The sequence below is a fragment of the Polistes fuscatus genome, unplaced genomic scaffold, assembly GCF_010416935.1.
Source record: "Polistes fuscatus isolate 324 unplaced genomic scaffold, CU_Pfus_HIC Scaffold1, whole genome shotgun sequence".
Taxonomy (NCBI): domain Eukaryota; kingdom Metazoa; phylum Arthropoda; class Insecta; order Hymenoptera; family Vespidae; genus Polistes; species Polistes fuscatus.
The window spans coordinates 14237141-14249428 of record NW_025112997.1 but is presented as its reverse complement, the minus strand read 5'-3'; the positions used below and the strand labels follow the sequence as shown (position 1 = coordinate 14249428).

The following is a 12288-nucleotide window of genomic DNA, read 5'->3' as shown; positions in this document are numbered from 1 at the left end:
TGATATGCTCATCCTTTATCATTCTTTCTTATAAATGCAATCCAAACAAACTATCCTTATCGAATTTCTTTTGAGTAGCGTACCGAATAGGTTAACAACGGAGTAACGAGCAAAACAAATTGAGAATAGGAAGAATAGTAAGAACTTCATTGTTTGGAGAGATAAACATATTTCGAATAAATTATCTAATCAATATTTTTGACCATATGACGTTTGACCATACGTTCGTGTGAATAAAGAAATAGGAGAACGAAGTAACGTGTCAATGGCGAAAATAATGAAATTTTTCGCGCCCTCCGATCGCAGCATGAGATCACTCATGGTAGATAGAAGACGCGGGGGGTATCGAAAGGGGTAACACAACGTCGGTGGATCCAAGGATTACGTCACTGGCGACAGGTGTAACGCGCACGCGCTCGTGCATCTTCGGCGACGTACGTGACAGTGCCGGCTGAGATTTCTTAGGACCACGTTCGAGTATGTTCGTGTTCCGCGTGCACATTACACGCGCATGAAAAACATAAATATCAAAATAAACGATCGAAGACAAATTTTTGAATACACTTAAATGTATCTTCCACGTGGTAAAAAAAAAGATAGAATTTATTAAACGAAAGTGAAAGAAACGTAGAGAAAAATAAATTAATTGGAGTAGAAAAGATGTGCAAGGTGATGGAAGAGTAATAGTAGGGTCGAGGGTAAGCGTAAGGTAGAAGAAGAAGAAGAAGAAGAAGAGTAGTGGGGTCTGAGGGGTTGAAGAAGGTGAAACGGGGAGTGCGCACGCTCGTGGGACTCGATCGCCACCTCTAGTTTGGTGCTGAGCCAATCAGAAGGCTTTGACGAACGCGCCGCTCACCGTGCGAGGAGCGGTGTGCTGCCGGTAAACGCGAACGCTCTTAGCAGTCTGCGTTTCCTCGTTCGATGTCGCACGGTGATATACACACGAAACGAATTTTACTCGACTTTGTGCTTTGACGGTTAAAAGGTATAAACAAATCTGTATATATATATAGTATATATATAGTAAGTAAAGTAAATAAAACGTAAGTTAATAAAACGTAATGTGTTGGATAATGTTCAGGGCATCGTTGTTATGAAAAAAGACTTGGTTGGTTATTTATTTTCGTACCACACGACGATATCGTTCAAATGATTCTCTTTAGTATGTTTTCACTGCTTACGAAGAGCAGGTATATCTACATATACGTATAGGTATATACGTATATGCATAATACATGCGCTCGCGAGTGCGCGCGCGCGTGTGTGATCTACTGTACGGTAGTATAAGTGTGCCAGTGAAAGAGAGCAGTGTTCGAATCGTGGCGTGAATTTTTAAACGCTCGACTAGACTTTGCTAAGGAAAGTAACGAGTGAACGAGAAGAAAAGAGAAGAGATAGGAGTATTGAAGATTTACAGATAGGAGAGGCAGTAGTAACGACCTTGAAACGTCGGTGCGTCTACCGAGAACGACACGACGACGACGACGACGATGACAACGTGTACCGGCCATGGTGCGCTGCTGTAGATATTAGTTGATGCGTCAGCGGTGAAAAATCGAGTATTATACGATCGAAAGAAACAATCTAACACAGATCGAGAGAGAGAGAGATAACATATTGTGTTTCTCTTTCAGCGTGTTTCTCTCTTCGCATAAGAGACGCGAGAAGGGTTGTAGTATGTGCGTCGTGGTAAGGGCCGAGTATAAACGAGAGTGGATCGTCGTTGCAGATACGAGTTCCGAGATGAAGGCGGGCACGTAGATCGATCAGGTATAGTGAGGACGACGTGATTCTTCAAGGAAGAAAGAAAAGGACAGAGAGAAAGAAAGAGAGAAACAGACAGAGAAGAAAAGAAGAAGGAAAGAAAGAGACGAAGAGGAGAGAAAAGACCTTCAGCACAAGACGTCTTCTTACTACTGCGTTCATCCAAGAGAAGCGACAAGGTAACGTTTACTTATTTACTTGCCTGCTTACATTTATCTTTTTTTGTTCTCTTTGTTCTCCGTTTATTTATTCATGTTTTTATCTAGGTTTTCTTTAGTCTTTTTTATCCTTCTTTTGATCCTTTTTTATTGTTATATGTGAATTGGTGGATATATATAGATTGGATCTTTTCTATCTTTTTATTTTCTACCTGTATGAATCACTTTCTCTCTTCCTCTTTTCTTTCTTTCCTTCTTGCTCTTTTGCTAATGTAACGGCGCTGTCGGACCTGTTGATATCTCCGCAATTACGAAAAGCGCGCGCTTTTCTATCAGCCAATAGGATTCAACGAGACGTCGGAGATTAGTCTTCGTTGTTCGACGTAACGTTTATTTGACAGGTTGACGCAAATTACGATTATAAACCATTAAAATTTTATTCATGTGATTGTCCATAGTCGTCATTTTATTTTATTTATATTTTTTACAATATGATAAACAAATAGGAGCTATAACAAATCATAATTATTTTGTATAAAAAATAACAGTATTGATGTATTTTCTTATTATTACTGTCTTTTCATTTAACCACTTGTGTCAACAATAGTTATTAGTTAAGTTAACTTAAGTTAACTTAAGTACTTAGTTAAGTCAACTTGAGTCAACTTGTTAAATGCTTATCGTTAAAGCTAATTATTAATTAAGGGCATTTAATGAAAAAAGAAAGCATGATGGTGATTTCTTCGTATTGCTAATATGACATAACCTAAGTTTAAAAAATATTTTAAAAATATTTTCGCAAATATAAGCCAGCAAGTCTTTTTCTTAAATTTTGAATTGTATTTCTCAATGTGTCATCGTGAAATATTTTATTTATTTGTTTCCTTCCGATGGGTGGAGACATTTAGATTGGAATATCCGTGATACGTCAACATTTCCAAGAAATATCATACACCTCTGATCCATAGGCGTAACCTCGTGAAATTCTTCCTTTGATCAATTCCGTTGTGTGGTGCTGGAGGAGGGAGGACGCTTGTGTAACTCTAGTATTGCGAATTGTGAAAGCATCAGAGAAAATATTTGTATTTTTCTTATTTACTAGTAGTCATTCTCATAGGATTGTTCATTTGTAAAGTAACGTAATTCGGTGGAAGTAACTTAAGAGTCTTAAGTTCTCTCCCTTTTATCTCTCTCTCTCTCTCTCTCTCTCTCTCTCTCTCTCTCTCTTTCTTTCTCTTTATCTTTCTTTGTCTCTCTTTTTTTCTCTCTGTCTCTCTTCATATGTAGTAGCTATAGTACTCTCTTGAAGCACCATCAACGACGACAATAGGCTTGATCCAAAGGGAGAACAATACTCGAGATTGCGATTGAAACGAGCGACCACGATCGGTGTATAGGAAGTTAGGACTTCTTTAAAAAGCATAACCCTCTTCATTGACTAACTTGTATACGTGCTTGGACGCATGCTGTTAGGGTACGCATGTATATATATATTTAAATAGGGTAAGAGATTCACCATGGAAGGTGGATTGACAATGAATATGACTAAAGTATTTTTTATATATGTTGAATATATATATATATGTTATAATAGGTCTTTCGAAAAGTTGGCTTTCTATGTAATTTTAAAATACGTGGATGGTTTGGAAAGTTTCTAAATATTAATAATTTGGTCACGATTATATAATTTTATCACGTTTAAATGTGTTGATATTTTTAGGAAAATTATCTAAAAGAAATATTTTTGTTTCGTACTATTAATATCAAATTTTCACTTACATTTTAAAATTCTAGTTGCATGTTGATCGATATCATCACATAATCAGTATTTAATAATAATAATATATACTATTTCTTTATTAATAATTACTTATCGCTAATATACCACGTAGTTTTTTCTACACACACACATAACACACACGCATTCACATAAATGCTTTGGATGTAGAAATTATTACAAAAGGCTGTTTTCCAATTCGTAGAATTTTTATCTGATATGAGAAAACATTATGTATTTTCTTAAAGATAACAGTCGTATGTTTATCAACGTTAAACATATGTAAGTATTATACATACGTGGATAGAGAATTCTCCGTAGATTGAAGAATATTCTTAGAAGAGGAAGTAAAGTGTCGATCGTACCAATGTCTTTTCCGTAGATAAGAATTTTTCAAGAACATCAAGCATGCTTTAAACAAGACGTTCAGCAAATCGATAAATGAGCTAGAAATATCGATGATGATTCAATATATATATGTATAGTACATTAATACATACATATACAAATATCATCAGGGCCGTATTTATTATAAGGTGCATTAACTGAAACCACCTTTTAAATCTTTGCATTTTGTTTTATTACTTTACACTATTTTTTTTTCTTTTTTAAATGAATAATTAAATATAATGTGCGGAGGTGGATTGAAAAAGTTTGACTACGTCGAAAAATAAAAATGAGTTTGATCAAGACAAAAATTGTTTTTATATTAGGTTCAAGACTTTTCAATTCCCCCACGTAATCCGAAATATAAATACGAGCCTGAACACCATAAATACATATTTATACACGTATTCGCGTTTAATTTGTAATAATAGGAGAAAGAAAAAGAAACTCAATCGGCGAAATTACTTACTTATATAAGTAAATTATAATGCAGCAAGGAGAAACTATCGTCTTTCTATCTAGAAATTTCATATTAGATTTCGAGATAACATTTTTATATTAAAGTACATGATGTAAAAATTATATTAAATTGTACCGAAAGTTTCTTACATTTTCTTAATAAGTTTTATAAGCACAATTTTCGTTTTTGTTATTTTATTGAACAATACGCGACATTTATTAAACAACCACGAACAACACTACATTCTATTACTTTTAAAATAAAATATATTGTTTATGTAAGATTACTAATTGTGAGTAAAACAAAGAAACTATTATTTGATCTGATACGTGGGTGGTTTGAAAAGTTTTGAGAAACTAACAATATTTAATGATAAATATTTAAAAATAAACAGTACTTTTTATCGGTCAAACATTTTAAAAAAAAAAAAAGATTGTTCTTATTAAAGATCAAAATTCGTCAATTCGTATATCTATATATAATATATTTAAAAAGAAAATTCTATTGTTTTTATTTATACACCTGATGCACACATAATTCAACAATAACCCCAAGAATTTGAAACAATTCAGAACCTCGAACATTATACCCGTTCTTTCATCTATTGTATTTGCGTACACCGACCAAGCCATTCTCTAATTCTTTCTCTCGCTCTCTCCCTTTTAAAAGAAGAGGAAAAATAAAAAAGAATTTTAAAAGGTCTTTTTACGCTCGTATAATACCGACAAGTTTCACTGCTGATGCTCAAACTATGTGTGTGTGTATATATATATGTATGCGTTATATACTTATAGCTAAAGGACTAGCAAAAGAAAAGAAAACAGACGAGGATAATGAAAAATAGGTGGAAAAGTTACAGCAAAATATTATACATATTTATTTACAAACACGCACATATACATTCATGTACATAACATGCATACAAATTACACTACTAACCAAAAGTTTAGAATGATTCGCTAATTTTTATAAAAATCGAACAAACTGATAAATTTAAAAATAATCTATCGTTACTATATCAAATATTAAAAAGTTAAATATTAAAGTTTTCAATTTTAGAACATAATCTTTTAAAATTTAAGAAATTTCAATATTTTCTTACGTTCGTGATATTCTTGTACAGTTTCTACAATCATTGTCACTTTAATTCTTTCATTACGGTTTTGATTTTAATCAATGTATTACGAAATGTACTAAACAGTGATAACACGAATAAACATTATTTTACCGGTGAAAGTGTATAGCAATTCAATTTAATTGTATGATATAAAATATTGATGAAAGTACGCGTTGGTAAAACTGTAAAAAACAAGAGGAATACTCAGTTTCTTCATCTTCAATAATTGGACATCCTTTATCTTTATTGTTATTTAAGTGTTTTGTAGTATCAGAATCAATTTAATACACATTAAAGTAACAATAATATAAAATAAATTTGTTTAAAAAAGGAATACATATCTCTTTCTCTCCCTCTCTCTTTAAAATATATTTCGAGTATTAAATAATTTTTATCTGATATTTTATTAAATGAAAATGTTCAACTCAAAATCATGAATGACCAGGAACGTTAAAATGAAATGTATATTAGTATAAACAATCGAAAATATTAGTAAAATACATTGGAATATTTATAATTTACCTTAATTGATTGTTAATTAATCAAAAGAAAATGCATATTGTAGTCTAAAAACACAGCGTATATAATCGACGTATCTTCCTCATAGAAATCCCCCATTAGACTGGCTCATTGTCACCTATGAAAGTTCTTTTATTGATTATTGTGTATATGACTTTCAAAAGATTACACATATATATAACGAATGCAATATGCGTAAGTAAATAAAATTGATTCTTCCGAAAATCATATAAACAACTAGAATTTTAATTGTCTTTCACAGAGGACAACGAGCCAGTCTAACGGGGTATTTCAAAGAGAACGGTACGTCGAACTTATATTCCATGCTTCTAAATTACAATATACATTTTCTTCATTTAATTAACAATCAATCAAGGTAAATTGTAGCCTCTAATGTATTCTACTAATATTTTCGATTGTTTAAACTAAAATACACTTCACTTTAACGTTCCTGACTAGTTATGACTTAGAAGTGAATTATTTCAAATAATTGTATTATTTTATTATCTTTGCATTATTTTTTTTAATCGATATATAAACTGATTCTGGTACATACACAGTACACACACCACACTAATACTAAAACCTTCCGTAATTTTGTTCAACTGTAGAACCTGTAGATCGATTGAGGGTCGTCTAAGAAGTATCGCTAAAAAAAATCATATAAAATTCTACCCCTCATTTTTTGTTAGCAAATAAATTTTCCTCGATTACACCGAAGAGCAGCAATGTACTACTATTTTTTAATTATAAAGGATCTTGTACACGTTTAATTTTCTCCAAGGTCTTGATTATAAAATTGTTCGTGAATGTTTTAGGAGAATGAAACAAGCTTCGGCCCAAAATTGCCATGGTTTTTCATTAACTTTTCAGGTATTCCCGCGTGCCCCTCGCAATTTGTGTTTCATTGCAGTCTTAAAGGCACACAATTTTTTTCTTCAAATTATTCTGATTTTTATAAATTTACGTTGAAATTTCGAACTTTTGTTTGGTAGCGTAGAGGTACACGTAAGATTGAAGTATTAAAATGGTATCATTCACGTGTCTTTTACTTACCGGTTTATCTTTCCCCAGGTTGTCTGTGTACCTCAGTCCCCCTTTCCTCCTTCTATTTTCTTCTTTCCTCTCACTTTTAACCGTAAGACATAATCATGGGTCATCGTCATCGTCATCCTCGGCCGTAGACGTGGTCTCTTTGAAGACTCTCTAAGCTCTCAATGGGTTCTTTCGTTTAATAATAAAACGCTTCCCCTGTTATGCCGCTTTTCATGGAACGTGTGCACACCCAAAGAACAGCTTATTCGCCTACCTGGCTGGAGTTATTTCTTTTTTCATTTTTTTTTTCTTCTTCTTTTTGTCTGTTTTTCTTTTTTCTTTCTTCTTTTTTCTTTTTTCTTTTTCATTTGTTTTTTTTTTCTTTTTTGTATTTTTTCTCTCGTCTTCACAAACCTTTTCATCAGAGAAAACCGTCTACGGTCGACGACGTATTTAAAGAAGGAACGTCGTCGACCTTTCGAAATAATGGTTTTCACTCTGTTATACTTTTACCGTTGGTTTGAGAAATTCTTCCACTTTTTCTTGCTTTCGTTTTTTTTCCTTATTTTACTCCTTGTTTTTTTTGTCTTTTTTTTACAAGAATACTAATCTCCTAAAGTTGATATGTCAGTTGACTGTTATAGTATTTATTGATAATTTATAATACTTCTTTTTCTGTTTTTAATATGTTGCATGATAAATAAACAAAGAAAAGGATTAAAAAAGGTTTTATTTGGATATAAACATTCTTTTTATTACGAAGTTGCATTTATCTATGCATATATTGTAGTATAGATTAAAACATGGTAAAAAATGGCTTTTTAATATCAAGTTAATAATATATATTTAATTATTTTTATATCTGAAATAATTTATTAATATTTTTTTTCCGTTATATGCTAAATAGGGAAAACTTGCAGATATTTTGAAAATTATTTTATTTGAAGTTATATGTGTGTGTGTGTGTGTGTATTATAGATTAAATATATCACAATTGGTTAAAAAAAGGTTTATAAAATATTTTTTTATTTTTATTTGAAATAATTTGTTGTTGTTGTATGCAAATTAGAAAAGAAACTTTGCATTTATCATAAAGGATTGAATGAAGATTTATTTAAAATAATTTGTATTATGAATTTGTATACGTATATATGTTTGATGTGTACTTATACTTACGATAAGCAGGAAGCGATCAGTTAACCGTAATAAACATGCACTTAGTACTTACGCTGCTCGCTGGCGATGCGACACAACACGTCGTGTTGCTACTAAATGGCAGAACGATTAAACGTGTAAAGTCGACTTGTTGGAATTACGCAATTCTATATATTCGAGTAAATGAACGTGTACGAAAGAGCATTCACCAGTGAGAGTAAGTTTTTTAAAATAAAAAACCTTAGCCTTCCGAGAGTCAATTCTGAAAACTAGGCTCGACTACTATTCATTCACTATCTTATATTAATTTAAACTAAATTTCTATTCAGTTACAAATGAAATCTCTGAAGTACAATAATAAAAAAAAAATGAATTTGGTTTTTTATTTTAAAATATAAATTAGGACATATTCAAAAGTATTTTGAAAAATTATTCCAAAGAATTAACACACAAAATAATATATTAAATATTAAATGAAAATTATATTACAAATTATTTTATAGAATTATTACACAAATGATTATAAAACACAAATATAATATTGAAGATTAAATGTTTATTAATTATTTGTTAATTATTATTAATTACTTTTTTACACAAATTAGTCAAAATAATTATTATATATACAAAAAATATAAAAATTGTATTATTCAATAAATCAATTAAATAGAAATTAAATGAAACATAATAAATCAAAAAATTAAAGAATTAGATTGGTAACAAGAATTAGGACCACAAGAATAGACACGTACGTCTTGTCAACTATCAAAGTTTAACGACGACGTCTCTAGCATTATTAAAATCATTGTCGAAGTATACCATGCCCATCGTACGTGTCCTGCAATCCTAAAGTCTTTTGTTATTGTTCACGAACGAGCGTAGGCGTGTTTCTCAGTTTAGCTAGTTAAATGATCTCTATCGAATTTCTATTCATCATTGAAGCTAAATAGTATTTTTATTTTTAAAAATTTCACTTTTAAGACTTCTATATCAAACTCGTGTCAATTATTTCTGTCCTTCGATCGATTTCAAGTAAGTTATGAAACATATTTGAACAGTATAATAATTAAAATAGTCGATGTAATATTTGTACTCCTAAATTATAATTCAATCAATAAAAGGAGATATCAATTTCCTTTTTTAAATACCGACAATATTGCTGACATACGAGGTTAAGTTGAAAAGTTTTGAGCATCTACAACAAAATCTTTTAATTATTTTTGTTTAATGAAAGTAATCTATAATTTAATTGATTTTTTTTTTATTTTTATCTTATCCAGAAATTTAAATATTAAAATAGGTATAATAGGGAATTTGGACGGTTATAAATTCTTCTTGAACGTTGTTTTGAACAAGTTGAACGTTTCGTCCCTTTATTGGGACTTCATCAGCAACTGAAATTTATTATAATTTGTTAATATGTATACAAAAATTACAATAAATTAAAAGGCGTTATTTTTTATTAAATTTAATTATCATAATAGGACATAGCAATAGAGGACATCATAATATTGAGGATATCTAGACTATTAAACACTAGTCTAGATGGAATCAGTAGTGTTTGATTACATGTGGTAGCATAACGGTTCTTAGGACAAAAGTATTGTAAATGTTAAGTGTAGTTTAAATGTATGTCTTCGAAAAGGAAAAAATGTATATAGACTCGTGAACGATAACGATCGAGGTAAAAAATAACGCCTTTTAATTTATTATAATTTTTGTATACATATTAACAAGTCATAATAAATTTCAGTTGCTGATGAAGTCCCAATAAAGGGACGAAACGTTCAACTTGTTCAAAACAAACGTAATCTATAATATTTTTTTCAATATTGAGCAAATAAATAGAAATATAAAAATATATTTATACTTTAGAAAATTTATTTTATTTTTTCAAAAGTATCACAATTATTTTAGACCATACAAGTTATCATTCGCTAAAAGTAAAAATCACACTCGGTGTATTGCAATAATATAAGTTATGTTCTAAATTCTGCAATATGAAATGTTTAGTTAGACACAAACAAACATTGGATTATAAAGATTTAAACTTTACTTTTGTTCGAAACAAGGAGAGATATGAAGAAAGAAAGAAGGACAGCGAACGTTTCTATTACTTTCCGTGTCACCATGATACGTGCAGATCACGAATCCAAGGGCAGATTCGAAGACAAAAGAAAATAGCTTTTATAACGTCACCAACGTGTTCCGAATACGACACCCATATTATGTATACAAACACATACACGTATGCATGCATTCGCCATTGTTAAATTTAAAATAATGAAATAATTTTATTTTACTTGTCATCTATAATTAATTAATTTCTTATCTTGTAAATGACGTATTAAAAATTGCACGCATAGAAAAAGAATATACAAATGAATATTTTAATTAATTAAAAATATTTCATTTTGTATATTTAAAGAGACCTTGTTAAAAGTGAATTCGATGTGAGAATAACATGAGAACCACTGCATTGTCGAGAGTCTGCATGTGCGGTGGGCAATAGTATGGTGCTTGGTACGGTGCCGATATCTGAAAGCATAATAGTGGGACTCTGAGAAATCGTTGGGTTAAGGTTCCTCTAATCGTACCAACCTATCACGTGAATTAGACGGATTAGACCTATTTATGACGTACCACCTACTTCAAATACTATAGATTAAAAAAAATTTACTAGAACAGTCAGACACTAGTCAAATAATCATACGTTCGTTTACAATCATTTGATTGATTTCATTTGGTAATCACATTTATTTTTCTTTATATATTAGGTTGTTCAAAAATTTAATTTCGTTTTTATACAATGGTAAATAAAAGATATTCTTTTTATATTTAAAATCAAAAGCTTTTTTGTTCGAATTTAACAAATTTAACTTGTCAGATATTTTTCACGTTGTTATGCGACAATTAGCATACGTTGCTCTGTGCGTATATTTTGTCCATATCTTTTTATTTTTTTTTTTTTAATTTTAATGATTTATTCGCAAAATATTTTTGTTTTACTTTATTGGAATATATTTGTCATATTGTTAAAAATTTTTTTCTTTAATTATTTTGTTGTTTAAATAACCTGAAAAATAACAATGGCGAGACGCATAGGTTTACGTATATAACTACGTATGTATAATGAAGTTACGAAGAAGCCTTACGGATTGAGAACGGTACGGTCCTCTCGAGGTCTCGTGCCATGGTATATTTTTTCTGTCTCTTTTTTTCTTATAGGAATTGTATATAGTTTTGTTTTTTTCCTATCTCTGAGTATCTCTAATGGGAATAAATGACGTCATCAAATAGAACGTCCGACGTAGCCATGCACAACGGTTTATTTTTCCAAACAGTTTGTTTAATTGCAAGTATATATGTACATATCTATATATATGTTATCGATGACAGTGAGAGTTGAGATAATTAGCTAGAAGAAGCCCAGCAAATCCGTTTTTATTCATTCGAGAAACAACGACCCGCATAAATATATGCTTGTTTTTTAGTCATTTCATTTATAAGTACATAGATTGTATTTATGTATCTATGCGTGTGCGTATCATATTATGCATTATTATACACGTAACTTGCAACTAACATAAATGTAAAGATAACACGCGAGATAGGTAGATATTTTTCTTCAGATAATGTAAATATGAATCCCTAAGGTTGTTATTAGTTCTGGCACTTTTACATTTGAATTGACGCTTTATGAACTTCTTATGAAAAGAGAGAAAAAGAAAGAAAGAGAAAAGTTAAAGTGCCTCTCAATGATTAGAGCGTGAGACCAGAGGTGCGGAGCAACTTTATCTGCCTGACTCTCTCGAGTACCAAAAGTGATCTGTTGTAAGTTGTAAGATAAATAACTGGTTTGCTTCTTTCGTTCCTTCTCTTACAAAGAATTCGATGAGTAGCCGAAAAAATAATA

General features: G+C 30.6%; 1 protein-coding gene across 2 annotated transcripts in view; it reads left to right on the top strand.

The window, feature by feature from the left end:
• Nucleotides 1–343: 343 nt before the first annotated feature.
• LOC122519746 (afadin) overlaps nt 344–12288 on the top strand; it is a 45611-nt gene continuing 33666 nt past the window's right edge. The window contains exons 1-2 of one of the 2 annotated variants that reach the window (XM_043639442.1): nt 344–1512; nt 1635–1943. The gene's annotated coding sequence lies outside the window, so the exon portion shown is untranslated. Of the gene's footprint in view, nt 1560–1634; nt 1944–12288 lie in introns of both variants that reach the window. The other variant, XM_043639436.1, reaches the window with a different exon arrangement.